Genomic DNA, 13,312 nt, shown 5'->3' with positions numbered 1-13,312 from the left:
AGGGAGCCCGATGCAGGGCTCGATCCCTCCTGGGATCATGACCCCAGCCGAAGGCAGACGCTTAACGACTGAGCCACCCAGGCGCCCCAAGTTAGCAAACTTCTTGATGAAGTCCCTATCCTCAGTTGTTTCTTATGAATTACTATAGTGTATATATGACTAAACCTGGGAGTCTTAACTATGTTTCATATAATTTCCTTGAAAACATTTCAAAATCATATCCAAATCCCACACTTTCATTTCCAGTCCAATAAAGAACAGTTTGATGACACCAGGATTTAGATAGCGGTGATAGCATGTGGTGACAGTATGTGGTATCTTTAAAATGGGTTTTAGACCAATACCAACACAATAACCAATACAAGTTCCACCTATTAAAACTCATCAATGAGCCCCTATTGTTAACTGAATAAAATATATGCTTTATAGCATTTAATGTGTAAGATCACTCATGATCTGATCCTTGAGGGCTTCCTACTCAAGGCTCTCTGCCAATACTTTTCATATTATATTAAAAATTATGTATAAATGAATAAACCTGATTCTTAACTATTTTCTATACCAAAATCACCTTGAAACACTTATTTAAAAGGATGTCCATACTCAAAATTCTCATCCTCCATGCACCAGAAAACTTCATGATATTGACAGGGTTACAATGGAGGGGAGAGGATGAGGTGCTTAAATCCAATATTTCTTGGGTGATTCTGATAAGCAATCACTAATTAAAAGGACTGAACAAGATCTCAAATTATTAGAAAGAATTTTTTTTTAATTGTGAACTCATCATCTAACAATAATAAATGACCATATGTTTAACTCTATTCCTGTTCTGGGAGACATTATGTTTACATTCATAACTGACATAAACAAGAAACTCATTCTTTAAGAACTTTTCATAAAGTTCTTTAAAAAGAAAGATGATGATGTTATCTCCCTTTGGAAGCTTCCTTGATATATAAATATTTTATTAGCAACAACCATAACATTCCTGCAATAAAATGCAGAGAATTTCAGAGAAGTTTCTTTTTGGATTACTTGACTTCATCACAGAAGACTTAAGTGAGTCCATCTGGACCTTCCTACCTCTTTTCTGAACATACTTTAAGTTTCCTTTTCAATTACTTATGTAAAGGCAATGTTGTGTTCTTTATGTCCACAACTGAAACATAGACAGTTTTGGGGAGGAATGGATAGGAAGGAGAACCTTTCAAGTTAAGATGCACTCTATCTAGTTTAGAAGAGAGTAGCTGCTCAGTTGAAACCATAATACAGTTAACATATGGAATGACCTAGACATCAACTTCTAGTTTGATTTCCAGGGAAAATGAAAAAAAAAAAGAGGATATATAAAACATGGCAGGCAGAATGCCCACCTCCAAAGATGCTGATGTCTTAATTCCTGGAATGTGTGACTATGTTATGTTACCTGGCAAAGGGGGATTTAGATTGCAGTTGGAATTAAAATTGCTGACCTTAAAACAGAGAGATTTATATTGAATTATCTGAGTGGGCCTAGTATAATCACAAGTGTCCTTCAAAGTGGAAGAGGGAGATGTGATGTAGAAAGGGAGCCAAGAACCAAGGAACGCAGGTGATCTGTTGAAACTAGAAAAGATATGGATATAGATTTCTCCTTATGCTCTCCAGAAAGGAAAGCAACCCTGCCAACAAATTGATTTTTAAAATTTATTATTTTATTTTTTTAAAGATTTATTTATTTATTTGAGAGAGAGAGAGAGAGCACACAGGGAGAGGGCCAGAGGCAGAGGAAGAAAGTTTCAAGCAGACACCGTGTGGAGTGCTGAGCCCCACACAGGGTTTGATCTCTCCTGAGATCACGACCTGAGCTAAAACCAAGAGTCAGAAGCCCAATCAACCGCACCACCCAGGTGCCCCCCCAACAACTTGATTTTAAGTTTTTATTTAAATTCCAGTTAACATACAGTGTAATATTAGTTTAAGGTGTACAATATAGTGATTCAATACTTCCATACAACAGCCAGTGCTCATCAAAACAAGTGCACTTCCTAATCTCAATCACCTATTTAACAACTTGATTTTTATCCCAATAAATGATATCCATGCTGGAATTCTAATCTAGAGAATTGCAAGATAATAAATTTCTATTATTTTAAGTTCATGGTAGTGTGTACTGTCACTAACAGTATATTCAGAAAATACTTTTTTCCTAAGGAAAGCATAACAGCTCTTCACATCTTCAATAATGATCTAACAGAGGGTGTCTCAACCCTTTACAGTTATGCCCATCTTGGTTTTTTATATACATAAGCTATATACATACAGTTCCAAGTGACATTTCAAAATGAACTAAATATATTGACTTAAATCAGAGCAAAGGGTGAAGTGCTGTTTTGCATTCAAAATTCCTTTTATATCTAAAATTTGAACTGCATTGTAAGGTGCTTCCTTGGCTATGACATTCTATTCCCCAATACCCTCCAAATATTAATTTTTTAAATGTGGGAGGTGATTATGCTAAGAAAATATTTAGATTTAGCATGATTGTTGCATGTTCTCATAGATTTTTCTTATAGTTTCCAAACTTATGGATGTGAAGAACTGAACCATTTCAATAGCTCCTGAGCTATCTTTGGAGCTGAGTTTATTATACATTTAACAGAGAATTTTACATAAAAGTTCTACTGGATTTCCAAAACCATTATTTTTTGGTATGGGTCTATCTACCTTCTCAAGGAGAAAAGACTCTAGAGGTAGGCCAGCAATTTTTAGAGGAGAAGAAAATTTGGGCACTGTAATGTTCTTCAAGAAGTGGAAGAGCAAGGGATCTAGGCTCCACTGTTTAGGTACACATCCTACCCACTGTATCCTTATGCTGATTTTTATCAGTCATCATATGAAATAAGTACAACAAAAATAATTGTATAAAACTATATTTCTTATCTAGTAATATGTGCTGCTAAAGGCTAAACAAGGTTTAATTATTAGGATAAAAGAAGCTAAAGCCAAGAAAGAAATTATTAGGTCAACATGTTCGGGTGATACTGAGTAACTTCCAAAATACGAATCTTTTTATTGTTGTTGTTTTATCCTTGTAGACCAGAAAATGGCCTGAAAAAAACTATCTAAAACTAGTTACCAAAAGACCAAACATAAATAACCTAGTAATAAATTTTCTTAATCTTGAGAATTTTGACCATAAAATCGTAAATTTATTTCAGGAGTAGATGATAGTTTTTAAATTCTAGCAGTCCCCAAAGAAAAGATGTTGTTGACTTTAAGAATAATACTACAGCAACATTCAGCCTTTTTGTCTCACAGCACTACCATGCTCCGAGCTTCCGAAGCTTCTACTACTGAACTCTGGTTAGTTGTTACTGGAATCTTAGCGTTACCTGGACATCAGTTTGCTCTGTCTCTAATCCACTGGCTTCTTCAGACATCCACTGTCTTTGTTTGGCTCAAGTTTTTATTTAAATTCAAATTAATTAACATATAGCGTGGTATTGGTTTCAGGAGTAGAATTCAGTGATTCATCACTTACATAAAACACCCAGTGCTCATCCACTGTCTTTAATGCCACTTCTGAAGTTTGTTTTTTTGTTGAACACAACATATTCCTCAATTTAACCTCTTGATTTCCTTATACCTTATCTACAACCATCATAAAAAATACACTGCTTTTTCTTTCAACACTCAGTAGCTCTGGTTCAATTCATCTCCTGTAAATAATTTACTATGCTTTCTAATGTTCTAATCATTGAGTTATCTCTAATCAAAGTTAATTATTAGCATAATTCCTCTTCAGTGACAAATCCGAAGTTTCAAAATGAGACATTTTTTCAAGATTTTTTTTCTTTTTTGGGAAATCAGAGAATGCATCAGAGCAAAGCTGGTGTATGACATATGTCTTATTATTTTTAAAAATAGGTAAAATGGTAAAGATAGTTAGAAATGTATTCTAAACAGAATGAACAACGTCAAATAAACTATAGAGGTTAGGAAAATGTAGCTAGCCCTTGTTTAAAAGAGTTTATTTAAATAACTCTGAATACAATGTTTCCCTTTCCATATATCACTTTCTGAGTGTGTATTTCTGTGTGTGCATGTATGTGTGTGCTAGTGTTGGAAGGGGGAAAGATTACACTGGTGGAAATGAAGAGGGAAAGAGTACCCTAACCAGAACAAGGGTGGTGTCATTGCAAAGATACGGTTTGAAAAATGCACTCCATTCATCCATTCATTCAACAAATATTTAATGAGTACCCAAAATGTGGCCCACAGTAGTTTAGGAGCTTAGGAGCCGATGAATCACTGGTGAAAGGTAGATAGGCCAGATATAACTGGTGAACTGGTGAGATTTCACAGAGTAAAGAAATTCAACCAAGTCAATTTACATAAAAAAACTTCCAATAAGGTTTTTGGCGACAGAGTGAGGGTATATTTGGGATGATGAGATAAGAAAAAGGTTGTTTGTTATCTCCTTTAGACGTTTGTCACTTGATCCAGCTCCTTAGAAACATGCCTGGGACTTATGGAGGGAGGAGCTGTAATTAGAATCTGGAAGAACTGCTTTCACATTGAAACTTACGGAGTACTGATTTAGGGCCAGATAACAAAGTATGACAAATGAGTCAGGGAAGGTTGCATTTTATTTACTTTTGCAGGAAGAAGTCAGGGCTTTTGTGCTTTGAATTCTTTATATAATGCAATGACACATTGGTAACTTGGAGGTTTGTAGCTTTTGGAGTGTTAGGAAATGAAAGTCTTAACACAAACATCAGCTCCATTAGGGCTGACACTGCAAGCCTATCTTAAAATGATAGACTTGCTGGAAAAGCTAGGTGAGATTTTATTGGGAACGGATATCTTAAATTTATAGTTCCCAAGAGACAGACTTTGTTTTCTGAGAGAGCTAGATTTTAGTGCAGCTCTTTTACTTATGAGCTCCAAGTTTTGAAATATTTAACAAAATCTTTTAAACTAAGTTTCACTTGGGGCACCTTGGTGGCTCAGTGGGTTAAGCATCCAACTCTTGATTTCAGCTCAGGTCATGATCTCAGGGTCGTGAGATCGAGCCCTCCATCGGGCTCCCTGCTCAGCGGGAAGCCTGCTTCTCCCTCTCCCACTCCCTCTGCTTGTGTTCCCTCTCTCGCTGTGTCTCTCTCTGTCAAATAAATAAATAAAATCTTAAAAAAAAAAGATTCTCTTTTTCCTTCTTCCTCTGCCCCTCCCCCCATGCACACTAAATAAATAAATAAATAAATAAATAAATAAATAAATAAATAGTTTCGCTTTTATCATCTCTAACATGGAAATAGTTAACAATAGCCATCTTAAGGGATTGTTGCAAGGACCACATTAGATAAAGTAGTTTGTAAAGTAATTAATATGATGAGAACAGTGCAAATGCCTCCAAAATTAAAATAATAATTATTATTATAAAATATTATTAAAAACATACATGCATTAAAATTTAGGAGGAATCCTTGTGTTTATAGATTTATATTAAAGATATCAAGAAACATAAGGTGCTAGAAGATTATATTGGATATAACTCACCCCTTCACTTATTTATTGAAATAATGAATGTCTTTTTAAGGATACAAACATGAACTCTTCTCTTCGTTTTGGAGAGTTTATTGAGAAAAGTATATCAATTAAAGTTTACTTAGAATGCATTACGATTAATTGGGTAATAGAGGTGTATACAGAATGATAGAATTGTATCAGAGAAGAAACAGATTCTGCTAAATGGCAGAAAAGATGATGCTGAGTACTGAAGGACAAGTAAGACTGAACTAATGAAAGTTTTATGAGAGTTGTTCTGGCAGAGGAAACACATGGAAGAAGTATAAATATAATAGTACACTTAAGGCTCTGCAAGTAAGCCAGCTCGGTGGGGTCGAAGCAGAGTAAGAGGTATACGAGGGGACAATGACCCCATTCTGTTCAGAATCCAGCACAACCCATAATTACAAAAGACTCTGAGGAATACATTATCACCTTATAGTGAAACAGTTTGCTATTCAGAGTATCTTTATCGTGGCATATGATTATTACACTTAACAGTAGTTTCTGAGGTCCTCTGATTTCTACTTAGGACAAATAAATGACATTGATGATATGTTGGGAGTTCTTTGTGCGCTTACTACATTACACAATGAGAATTAAGAGTCAGTAAGTTAACAACAGTATTTCCTTTCAGCCCAGCAGTTAAGCAAACATATGAGTGCTGAAATTTAGAATATTGTTAAATAAATATTAGTCCACACTTTTACTGTGGCCTCTAGCCGGTCGGCCTTGTTCATTACCACAGAAATTTCATGATCTAGTGACAGTAAGACCAGGGTTTTATGTCCTGGCCTGATTTTTCATAGATTCTCTGGCTTTGTCAAACATATATAAATGAGAATGGTCACTACTTGGCAAATTTGATCAATGCAGATAGCAAATACAAATAATTTATAAGCAAAAGATGACATTTTCCAATAATACCCATCATTCTCCTTTACAAATCTATGTATATTTTTTCAATTTCTTAATTTAGTATGCTATTGATATTTTTATTCCATATTAATTTTGTTTAAAGAGCCCAAGTTAGGGATCACTATATTTAAATTTACCCATTAGAAATTCAGTAGTTCACATATCTGACAAACATGTTCCCAGTGACAGCCAGGTAAACACTATTTAAAAATTTTTGAAAGCTAAAATATTGCTTGTGTATTATAAGGGCTAAATACAAAACTTTGAAAATGGCACATATGGCACTGGTTTATTATGAATAATGGTACTCATTTGATCTACTTTACTGAAAAATCCACCTTATTTTTAAGTAACATGAATTAACAAACATTGTCATTGGGAGTGAAACAAACATAAACCCATTACAGGAAATTATCTATGGATACACAGTAGAACTTACTGTTTGTTTACCTTTCTTGTTAAAGGCAAAGTTCTTGGAATGGTTCTCATATTTGTAAGAGGCAACTGGTTGCGTGATACTCCTCTGTATCTATCTATACACCCATACGTATATATATACATGCAGGGAGACAGATACAGAGAAAGAGAGGGAAGGAGGAAGAGAGAGAGGGGGCACAATAAAGAAGAGGGTGGTTAACAGTAATTCTAACCTGAGATATTTTCTACTTATGTACTCTGATAAAAGAGAAGATGTCATAATGGACTATATACAACAGAACACTGGGGCGCCTGGGTGGCTCAGTCGTTAAGTGTCTGCCTTCGGCTCAGGTCATGATCCCAGGGTCCTGGGATCAAGCCCTGCATCAGGATCCCTGCTCGGCAGGGAGCCTGCTTCTCCCTCTCCCACTCCCCCTGCTTGTATTCTCTCTTGCTGTCTCTCTCTCTCTCTCTGTCAAATAAATAAATAAAATTAAAAAAAAATAACCCAGAACGCTCATATAAGAAATTTCTTTGAATTTCAATTTTGATTAATGGAGACAGATACTGCGATGACATATCTTAGAGGAAAATGAGCATAATATTTTCAATTTCATGGCTGTGGTTTACTTTTAAGTCCCCCTTAACAATTGAAATGGGAAGTTCCAAACAACATGTTTTCCAGAATATGACCTTGAGAATTGTCTTGGTAGGTTCCCTTGGGTAAACACTTTAATTCTCCATCCATGACATGGACTGGCTCAAAAGATGTTACCTTAATTGAATATAATATTTCACCATAGTTTTTAAGTAACCAAAATTCTTTAAAAAATAATTTATTCTGGAAGTCTCATAGTAAGGTTATTCAAGATGTATCCTGGATCATATATAAGTTTTATCATTTTCATGAAGGCGTAACATGGTCTATAGATCTTTGAACTGCAAATAAAAGCATTTAAACCTGTTCCACATATATTTTAATTAAAGGCCAACTTACAGTATTTGCTTTAAAATATCAGGAAGGGCCTGGGTCTGTGTAAAGTAAATTGGCATAATATGGAGTACCACTTTTTTCCATATGAAACTAGAATTGTACCCACATGATGCTCTATTCCGTAATCACTTCCTAATATTCATTTAAAGTAACTGCTGTTTGACAGAAAAATAATAAATCTAAAATGATAATATATTAAAGGAAAATGAATAGGAGTGAAAGTAGCAAGGAAAAAACTGTAAGTGGAAATAGCTAACTATAAAATAGCTAATTAATCCAAAATTTCTAAGTAGTTTCACAAATATATTGGGTATACAAATAAATATGTAATTATTTTCATAGCATCTACATGAAGTTAATATTTAAAATATTTATGCAACATGAACTAAAAATGCATACTAATAAACAAATAACACAAAACAAGTTGTTAGATTGGATCAGATTGTAATGTCTAATATTCCCAAACACTAATAAGCTATGCCAGGGTTTTCTACAGTTTACTGGGTTTCTGAGGGCATAGTATATTTTCAAAAATTGTATTTCTTATTCTGAAAAGGATACTGAACTCAAATACTTCTCCTATTTATAGGGTACACAGGTATCCTCAAGTTTGTAAAAACTGGCAATCTAAAACTCTCCCTGCAAGCTCCTGTAAGGAAATTCTCAGGAAACATGAAATAACATCCTCTCCTTGCAGTTCTGATAAGGTATGTGGGTATAGAGGATATGTGACACATGGAGGAGGTGTAAATATCTTCAGGCAGTATGACATAATATGCTCTAACTTAAGCTGTTCTCTAGAGATTGAGGATGTTAAAGCTCTGCAAGGTATGATTAGAAGAGTCTGATAATTTTCACTTATTTTTTTTTTTATGTTTAGTTAAGACTTTCTCTCTGAGCGATAAGAGGGATAAAAGGGTTAATGTATGGAATGGATTATTTCTATCATTACTCAATAATTTCTCACTTCTTGAAGTTGAAACAGTTCTCTAAATTAAAGGCAAGGCCATTATAGTACTATATTCATCATGGGTCTTATCTACAAACACGTTTTCTTTCTATAACCGTGATATTTAAGTTGTAGTCTTAATGCAGGATTCAAATGGCATATGTTAATTAGATGTGAATTTTAGTATTACCAATAATGCAAAATGGAAAAATATACGTCATGCCATAATGATATACACAAGTTTTTTGAATCAATTAAAAACCAGAAAAATAAATGTATAAATTTCAATTAAAATAGCAATATATTGCTTCAGCGTAACTTTGAAGGCTTTCTAAGAGATTTGTTTTTCTTATCTTGCTGTAGGAAAGTTAAGCTACAGTTTTTAATATTTAGCCCAAAGAAAAGGAAACGATATTTCCTGGCCTTCAGGTACACTGAAATGCTCATATATAAAAGAAAGTGGGATTCAAGTATTCATCCATGCAGTTGGATATCCATTACATGTATTTGGAGCTTTCCATGACAGGTATCATTAGAAAGTTAAGTTGATCAATACAGAATTAAATAAGGTTTCTTCCAGTTATTCTGATATAAATCCTTGGCATCATCAAAGACAACTTGACTTTGCATATACTTTAGCTTGTAGTCAAATCTTTCCAAATTTACATCTCCAGTTTCCCCTGCAATTTTCTTCTCTTTTTAAATTATGTTCAGGCATTAATCCATGGTTTCATCTTGATATAGATTAATGAACTAGCCTCCTGATCAGTTTCTTGTTTTGTCTCCCTGTATTCTAGCTGCTACAATTACAGTTTCCTACCATAATCTCTGTCTTTTTATTCATATGCCTCCTGTGAGCAAATCAAGCCAAGTTTCTTACAGTATGAGAGATTTTTATTTCCTTACTATATACTTATTTTTTTCATAGTCATCCTTCCACTTAGAAAATCTGTTCTCTCACAAACTGAGGGTTGCTGAAGGGGAGGTGGGTGGGAGGAAGGGCTAAATGGGTGATGGGTATTAAAGAGGGCACATGTTGGGATGAGCAATGGGTGTTAGATGTAAGTGATGAATCTCTAAATTCGACTCCTGAAATGAATACAACACTGTATGTTAACTAGCTTGAATTTAAATTTAAAAAGAAAGAAAGGAAATTTGCTTTCTTAAGTCTACCTATGACAATTCTTCTCATTCATCAAGGTGATCATAAATAACTTCCTTGAGTGGCTTATTTTGTCCTCCTAGCCCAAAGTAATTTTTTTCTCCTATACATAGCCATAGCACTCTATAGCTCATTTATGTTATTTTACCTGTTACCACATATTTGTGCTGTTTTACTTCTTTTTGAGGAGAGAAGAGTTTCAGGAGAACATGTCATAACTTACTATACACAGTACTTTCACATGGGGTGATTATTAGCCATTACCTGGCAATAAACAAGGGGGGAATGGGAACATCTTACAGAGCTCTAAAACAATAAGACAATATCACTCATTCAAATATGTCTAATATACGCTGAGAGGCCATATGCTTCAAGGAGCATATGCATAAGCCTTGGAAAGTGGCTTTGATTAAAAAGGAATGACTCAAAGCAAAAGGCATAACATTTATTATTAAATGTTTATTAAGCATTAACCATGTACCAAGTAATTCTAAAAACTTAATATACATTAAATGGCCTAATGATTATAAGAAAATGTTGTTATCAATATCACCTTGTTAGGTGAATAATTTTAGAGAGGATTAGTAAGTTGCCCAAGCTCCCACAATAGCAAATAGCAAAGACAAGGATTCTTTGATATTAACTACTTCTTTGATGCTTCCAACAATAAAATTTTAAAATCCTACTTATTATTCAAACATGATGCCTCTTTCCCTCTTTTTGTTCTCTCAGTCTCCTCAAGAATGAATGTCTTCCCTCATCTACCATTAACTTCATGTTCATTTGCCCTAGGGAGAACTCATCAGCATTACCAATGCCTTTGTCATTACAGGGACACCACCTCACAGCTCTATCTGGACCTTTGGCAGGTGTATACTTCCCTGTGGTCTTTGAGCAGGTCTTGCTGCACATTCATGAACCTTCTATTTTGGATGTTTATTTTTCTACAGGGCTCTTTGTGCTTTATAGGATCTGCTTAGAGATAATTGAAATCAGTAGGAAAAGCAGTAGTAGCACAAAGTCTAATTTGCTCATTGTTAGCTAAAAAATTATCTGGGAATTTATAACAATCTGTATCTTCCTACCTCTGTTCAAGGGAATTTATACAGTTTGAAAGTAACACATATTTTCAGGACACACTGTGACCAGTAGCAGTTAAGAAAAATAAAGCAACCATTTAATTTTCATCAGTGTTACATTTTCTATACCAAATCCATAAATAAACTGAATGACATTTTTAATATTGCTAATTTTATCACTCTTTGTGCAAAGTGATCTTTATGTTATAAAGACTGTTCTTTAGCCATATCAGATACATATGGAGTATAGAGAGTGAAAATTAATTATTTTGGAGTAAACATTGCCTTGCCTAGTCCGTTATAACTCTAACACTTGAAAAAAGCTCAACAGGTTTCAACTATTTGGCATTACAATAGATGTTATAGTATTGCTGAATTAATTTTTGTAGTTCACTAACAATAGTGGATTCAATCTCATTTGAAATACAAGATATAACTCTGAAAGAGGCAGCAGCATTATCAAAACATCCAGGATGTGAGAAGAATATTGCAAAGTTGTTTCAAAATCTTGCTTGACTCAGGTTTAAATTCAAGTCCTCACATTGCTCTAAGCTGCTGCCAGTGAGTTTTATATGAATGCAAAACAACTAAAAGTTGCAAGATATCTTAGTGAGGAGGCCACCTCACATGGCTTTAGAAAGGACTTGGCTATTTTTTGTTCCTTTTTAGAGGGGGACATGTGTAGACAAGCTAAATCACGATTTTGAAGGTGACTCATATTGAAGCATCCCTGATTATCAAAATATTTTAAAACTAATGAGGATCCTTTTATAAGAGACTAGTTTAAATTGCCTCTACAATGAGAATGAAAATAATTTATTCTGCTCTATATGAGTTCATGCAATTGTTTATTTATTCCACAAATGTTTAGTGAATACTTAACCATGTGCTAGCCACTATTCTAGAAACTGGGGATAAAAGTGACAAACAAGGCAGGAAGGGTAACTAATCCCATGAAATTTATTTTCTATCCATTTTATAATTAAGGATTTATAAGTAGTCTTAGAACGCTTAAGGACCAGAAAAAAGATACACTGGCTTATTTCTAAAGTGATAAGGGAAAAGCATATATCTGTTGGAAATCAAAATAAATCACAGAACAACAATTAAATATTATAAATTGTAGTATCTTATTTGAGATTAAGTTTAAAATGACATTTACCAGAGTAGAAAAGTTTCCAGATAAGATACTGAAAAATGTTATTATCTGGAATTGTTATTTAATTCCAAAAAACAACTGGCATCATAAAACAGGTTCTTAGGAAAGATGGTTACCTGGTAACACAATACTTTATTACTGCCAACAGCCAAGAGAAACAATGAAAACATGAGAGTTGTATGAGCCATAATTTTAATTCTTTTTTCTAATTTGAAATCACCAATTACAAGTAAGTGTTAGAGTTTAATAGTTTTATCAATGTTTTCATTAATGTTTCTCTTTGCAAAGATTAATGTACACTTTGTATTTATATAAATATATATTTATAATTTTGGCAGAGTTTTTTTTTATTTGAAATCTTTTTTTCAGCTGGTAATATATACTGTGTGATTAAAGACATGGAGTAGATATCTGTTAAGAACTGTAGAATTCAGCATCAGACCTTTTGATCCAGTGTCAAGAAAACTTTATAATTGTTTCCTCTATTTAAAAAAAATCAATATCAATATTGCAATTTCAACATTTATCTCTTGCTTTTGGATCAACTATAGTTCAAGTTGAAACTTTTGAGTAGCAAGATAAACAGCTTTAAGCAGAAATATGCTAAAATATCACATGCTGCCGAGAAAAATTATGTTGTTCTTGTTCTTATATTGAAAATTTATTGTTCCACCCACAACTATTTCTTGCCTCTTTCTTAACTGATAATGACTTTCTGACCTTTCATAGTTTCTATCATGGATAATGCATCTTTTACACATACCTTAGTCAATGTGGCTATTATCCCTGCCATACTTTAGAGAATAGTCTAGGATTAAGCTACTGTCTTACAAAACTTATGAAATAATTTGTTTTCATAGAACTAATACATAGCTAGCCCCCTCCATCTAAATGTCTCTACATGTACCTTATATTTAGGTTATATATTGTTTTACATATTTTGGTGTAAAAATATTAAGCTTGTTCAACAAGAAGGAAGAGTGAGGAGGAGTCTGTGATAAATATAAGGTATTGAGAGGTTATTACTAAGTTGAGGGTCTCAAAAACTGCAAGCCTTTGCTCTATTTCACTGTCCTTAGTG

At 33.8% G+C, this 13,312-nt stretch overlaps 1 long non-coding RNA gene across 2 annotated transcripts in view; it reads right to left on the bottom strand.

Annotated features, from left to right (window-relative positions):
• LOC141373682 (uncharacterized) overlaps positions 1-7,091 on the bottom strand; it is a 101,110-nt gene extending 94,019 nt beyond the window's left edge. For both annotated transcript variants that reach the window (XR_012379929.1, XR_012379928.1), the window contains exon 1: positions 6,922-7,091. This is a non-coding gene — a long non-coding RNA (uncharacterized lncRNA). The remainder of the gene's footprint in view (positions 1-6,921) is intronic.
• Positions 7,092-13,312: the final 6,221 nt, after the last annotated feature.

The sequence above is a fragment of the Callorhinus ursinus genome, unplaced genomic scaffold (genome assembly GCF_003265705.2).
Source record: "Callorhinus ursinus isolate GAN/ISIS: 27379988/994484 unplaced genomic scaffold, GSC_fseal_2.0 scaffold11, whole genome shotgun sequence".
Taxonomy (NCBI): Eukaryota; Metazoa; Chordata; class Mammalia; order Carnivora; family Otariidae; genus Callorhinus; species Callorhinus ursinus.
Note: the sequence above shows the minus strand (reverse complement) of the source record. Positions and strands in the feature narration are given on the sequence as shown.